Genomic DNA, 6000 nt, shown 5'->3' on the forward strand with positions numbered 1-6000 from the left:
TCCATATTCATTTTACCACATCATGATACATCATGAATCTGTAGTTACCGAGGCCCATCCTTAATGTGCTTCCATTTCTGCTTTCACTGAAGATCTACCTGCCTGCTTGGCTCTTAATCCGTGAGTCATGGTAATAGGATATATGATAACAGGGGAGGAAACATTCATATCAGCGAAGCAAGAGGAATGCACATGGTGGTTCTTCATTTCTCTATCTTCCTTCAGCTAGATGGAACCCCTGGAATTTTGGGCTGGTTCTCTAATGAATCTCTTTGGCCTCCCTGCTTATAATGAAATATTCCATTTTAACTTACCTTATTGCACAGAAAAACTTACACAGCAAGAGAAAAGTTCTTTAAAGCTATCCATGTTTCATTTCTACAGTCAAGAAATGTGCGTTTAAGTAAGTAAAGATTCTCCTGCTGGCCTGCTAGATGTGTATATGTATTTATATCATAGTAATCCAACCCTGAACAAATCATAAATAATGGAAAATGTGTGTGTGTTTATGTGTGGTGCACATGTATGCATGCATATATGTGGGGATCAAACCCAGGGACTTATGCATACTAGGAAAGTGTTCTACCACCAAATCATCCTCAGCACTTCAATGGAACTTGATAAGAAATCTGTTATTCTTAATCCCAAACACTTTGCTTTCTGAGCCACAGCTGTGTGTTCTGGTAACTACCCCAAATTGATAGGGCTCTGACTGTCTTACCTTAAAATGATAGCTGCTACTGGAAAGGTTTGTGGGAGAAACTAATAAACAGTAGCCTTGTGGAGAGATGCTCACATATTTGCTAGGGACAAAAATAGAAGGAATTGGTAGATACATTTTTCCATTTCCATTTCACCAAAAAGAACTTAAAGAAATTCTACATGTAAGACTTAGGCTTGCCTTTTCCTGTCGTTCCTAAATAGCATTACTATAGTGGTGTGACATTGAATAGATGTTTAGAAGATGAGGGAGAGAGAGAGAGAGTTCCCATGTAATCCAAAACTTCCTTTCACACAGAGAATCAGACTCAGGAATAGAGACCCTTGTCCAGGGAACAGCCAGAAGAAACTAGGAAGAGAGAAGTAGCCAGGCTTCCTAGGGTTATTAAAAATACCACAGACTTAAAATAACAAATTATTTTTTTTACAGTACTGGATATAGAAGTTTAAATACTGCTCACCTTTGTGAGCAGTATTGTTTCCTTCTGAAGTCTCTGATGGAGAATGAGTTCTAGACCTTTCTTCCAGTTTCTGGGCATTGCCAGCCATTCTGGGTTTTAGATGTGTTACTCCAGTCTCTGCATCTACTGTCACACGATGCTTTGTCAGTTATCTCTGGTCCCTGAATGTCTCTCTTTCTAATGACAAGAGTTGTTATATTTCCATTCCCCTCTAACCCACTAAGACCTGATCTCAATTTGAATCCATCTGCAAAGACCCTGTTTCTAAATAAGATCATAGTTATAGGGACTGGGGATTAAAGCTTCAATGTATCTTTTGGAGGTTACAATATGAGCAAGTAATCACCATCTCTTTCTCCTCCTGGGGCTAAACTCTTGTGCCATTGTGTCTTCTTCCTTTTTCCTTCACACATCTAGCTAGCCACTCCACAGGCCACCAGTATTCACAGCATTAGTGAATGTATGCTGTGAGCATCTATTTGAACTGTCTTTTGCACAGTAAGTGCCACCTCAATTGGAACTGGCAGGTTGAAACTGTGATGTACTGGCTGTTTGTTGTTGCTCTAGAGGAGGGAATGGATAGAGTGAGAGAGTGAGCAGCCAGCAGTGCTGCACTGGTCTAATTATTCCCAGCTCTTCTCCAGGCTTGGTGGCTACAGCTACCCCATGTCTATAAGCAACCAGGACCCAGCATGCCTCTGAGCAGTGGCTATTGAATTTGTGAAAAACTTGTAGTCATTAAACATCTCTTGTTTTATATAGTGTGTATGTGTGTGTGTGTGTGTGTGTGTGTGTGTGTGTGTGTGTGTGTGTGTGTGTGTACTTTTTTCCTTGTTCATTTCTTTTTTCATTATTGCTGGTCATGGAACTTAAACTCAGGGCTTGGGTGCTGTCCCTGAGGGTTTTTTTGCTCAAGACTAGCCCTCTATTGTTCTCAGCCACAGCTCCACTTCTGGTTTTCTGGTGATTAGAGATAAGAGTCTCTGGGATTTTCCTGCCCAGACTGGCTTCGAACCACCATCCTCAGATCTCAGCCTCCTGAGTAGACAGAATTACAGGCATGAGACACTGGTGCCTGACTTTTTTGTTTTTTCCTTTTGGGTGGTTCCAAAGCTTATACACAAGGTCTTATGCTTACTAAAAAAACCAATCTACCACTTAAGCCATGCCTCCAGCCTTTTTTGTGTTCATTTTATCTTTCAAGTAAGCATCTCACTTTTGCCCTGGGCAGACCAAAGATCCTCTTACCTCTGCCTCAGGCATCGCTTTGATTATAAGCACACACCACATTTTTTTAAACCAGGCTGGCCTGACTTTCTTCCTGTGTAGCTGGGAGGACATATGTACATCACTATGTCATGCCTTTATTTCTTGGTCTTTACCCCACCTATACTCAGACAGAAGAAAGGACAGAAATAAGTACTTGCCCATAAACAAGGATCCTATTATGCTTGAAGTCTCTATTGCAATTCCAATATAAAATATCTTCCTCTCAGTAATATTTCTCAGGACCAGGAAATCCTAGAAGAAGGAAGAATGATTTTGCTATTATTGCCGTATCAATTTAAACTTCTCAATATATCAATATTCTGTTGTTGTTGTTGCTGCTGGTACAAGAACTTGAACTCAAGTTCTTAGTACTGTTTCTTAATTTTTTTCCACTCAAGGCTAGTGCCTTCCCACTTGAGCCTCACATCCACTATGGCTTTTTGGTAATGAATAAGAGTCTCATGGACTTTCCTGCCTGGTCTAGCTTTAAACCAAGATCCTCAGATATCAAACTCTTGAGCAGCTAAAATTACAGATGTCAGTTACTAGTGCCAGCTCTATAAATATTATTTAAAAACACATAAGTTACAGATTCTAATACTGATGTACAGTGACAGGGAATCAGGATTTGGAGATTACAATTTCGTTTTTTTATCATAATTGGGGAATGGAAGTCCTGCTATAGTAGAAGCTTTAAGCACAAATAAACATACCTATCACCCCTGGAATACTACATTGTTCCAAATTAATTAATTTAGTAGTAAATATACATGAAACATAGATTAGACTCATGTAATCCATATTTAATTTTTTTTTTGTTCTGTCGTGGGGCTTGAACTCTGGGCCTGGGCGCTGTCCCTGGGCTCTTCAGCTCAAGGCGTGCGCTCTATCCCTTGAGCCACAGCACCACTTTCGGGTTTCTAGTGGTTTATTGGAGGTAAGAGTCTCACGGACTTTCCTGTCAAGGCTGGCTTTGAACCTTGATCCTCAGATCTCAGCCTCCTGAGTAGCTAGTATTAAAGGCGTGAGCCACTGGCACCCAGCTCGTATTTAATTTTTATACTATTATTACTTTCAGATTCTGGGCTTTAAACCCAAGGTCTTGTGCTTCCTAAGCTGTACATCTACCACTGAGTTGTGACTCCAGCCCTTATAATGATATTTTATTTTGGGGGGGGGGGTGGGTGGTGGTCTTGGGGCTTGAACTTTAGTCCTGGATGCTGTCCCTGAGCTTCTTTTGCTCAAGGTGAGCACTCTACACTTGAGCCACAGCGCCACTTCTAGTTGTAGTTGTTGAATAGTGTATTGGAGATAAGAGTTTCATGGACTTTTCCTGCCCAGGCTGGCTTTGAACCACCATCCTCAGATTGCAGCCTCCTGGGTAGCTAGGATTACAGGCGTGAGCCACCGGTTCCCAACTCTTAGAATGAATTTTTAAAGGCTTTTGAGGAAGTATTTTCCGTATTGACATGGAAATTATACAGACTAAAACAGATGAAAGTTGTGTCCCTCTAGCTATATCTAAATAACAAAAAACATATAAAATTCTTAGTATTTTATCATTACAACTACAACATATTATATATATATATATATATATATATATACATGTGTGTGTATAGTATGTGTGTGTGTGTGTGTGTGTGTGTGTGTGTGTGTACGTGCACTTGCAAGCACACTAGCATGTTGGTCCTGGGGCTTGAACTAAGGATCTGGGCTCCATCCTTGAGCATTTTTGCTCAAGGCTAGCACTCTACCAACTCTACCACTTGAGTCACAGCTCCACTTTCACCTTTTTGGTAATTAGTTGGAGATAAGAGTCTCATGGGCTTTCCTACTCACGCTGGCTTCAAACCATAAGCCTCAGATTTTAGCTTCCTAAGTAGCTAGTGTTATAGATGTGAGCCATGAGCACCAGGCAAACTAAAATATTTTTGAGTTAATAAGAATTATTTACTCCAAGAGATGAATTTCTCTAGAGATCTAAGGGAGAAAAAAATCTAGGACAGTCACATTTAAATTAGTACCCTCTGCCAGTCTCTTTATTTGCATTGTACTGTATTTCCTGCATGACAGTTTTGCTAGTGTCTTTAATGTACAGATGTGCAAAGCTATTTACACTACTAAATTTCTATACCAAAGCTACTAAATAAGAAAGAGTGTCATTTCCAAATTATAGACTTATCAACTCACTACCCTATACTGTCTTGCCATAGCTCAATGAAAAAGTTGGCCATGTCTGAAATCTGAAAATGTTATTTTCATTCCCCCCACAACTCTGTTCTTCCATCCTCCCCTCCACCTACTCTTCTTTCCCCTTCCACTCCTCCCTCTGTCTCTCTGTCTCTCTCCTGTCTCTGTCTCTGTCTCTGTTTCTTGTCTCTGTCTGTCTCTGTCTGTCTCTCTCTCTCTTAAGGATTACCACCCCAGATCTCACTTTTGCATTCTTTATTTGTATGCGCTAGCCTTTTTATTGCAAATAGGGTTCTAAATCTTACTTTAGAAATGGATATTGCATTGCATGTGAGTGCATGTGTGGGAGAAGCTATCAATAATGTTAGTTATGAAAACTGATCATAAGTGTTTTTAGTCCATTAGCCATTTCCCTTTATTTATGCCCCTTTCAGGAAGGATTTGAAGCCAATATTCAAAAGATGAAGTTTGGATGAAGAGCAACACAAGAGGATATAAAACACTGTCACATTTTTTCAGCCTGGAAAATATTTCTTCCTTATATTATTTCTTTAAACAGCTCCTTGCAATAAGTAACCCCTGGGGGAATAAGAAATGGAGAGAACAAGAATTGCGCTGAGTTAGTATTATTTAATATTTACCTTTCTAACTTTCCTTTAAAAATCATTATACTTAATTACTCTTAAATTTAACAAATTACATATTATGCCTCCAATAAATATGCCAATAGGCAACTCACACATATTTGCTCCCTTTCATCTAACTGAAATTCAGTGCATGATTTATTAGTAAAATCTCATTGGCTCTTATACTCCCCATAACATGCAAGATGAATAGTTGAACTTGTAAGGAGATAAGGCTTCCTGTCCCTTTCTTGGCATAAGTGGCTGTCAGTGGTCGAGAACACACTGGTGAGTGGTTACCAATTTAATGCCTCCTGGAGGCAAATGCTCTGTTCTGCTGCAGGGAGAAGGCTGTGGAAATGGCAGCTCGTGGGCTTCTTGGTACATCACCCACGCTGTAGGTAGCAGGACTGTGGCAATCACCTCCCAGAGCTTTGGTGATAATTTTACAATGCCCAAGAGAGAAAACAAGTCTGGCAGATAAAAGTAAGAATACTTCTGCTGCAATTAATAACCCAGCTTGCTTTCAGATCATCATAAACCCCACAATAATGTATATATAAAGGACGATGCATTTTCTCCAATAGGTTAATATGTATCTAGAGGGTCTTTTAGGGAAAGAATCAAATGTTTAGCGGAATGTCTAAAAAAAAAAAAAGCAGTGTTGTAAGTCAATGTTGGGCCAAATGTCTCACTTGAGTATTAAGCTCAATAGTAAGCCTCTGACTCCTACA

The sequence above is a fragment of the Dipodomys spectabilis genome, unplaced genomic scaffold (assembly GCF_019054845.1).
Source record: "Dipodomys spectabilis isolate Male_0828 unplaced genomic scaffold, ASM1905484v1 ptg000069l, whole genome shotgun sequence".
Taxonomy (NCBI): Eukaryota; Metazoa; Chordata; class Mammalia; order Rodentia; family Heteromyidae; genus Dipodomys; species Dipodomys spectabilis.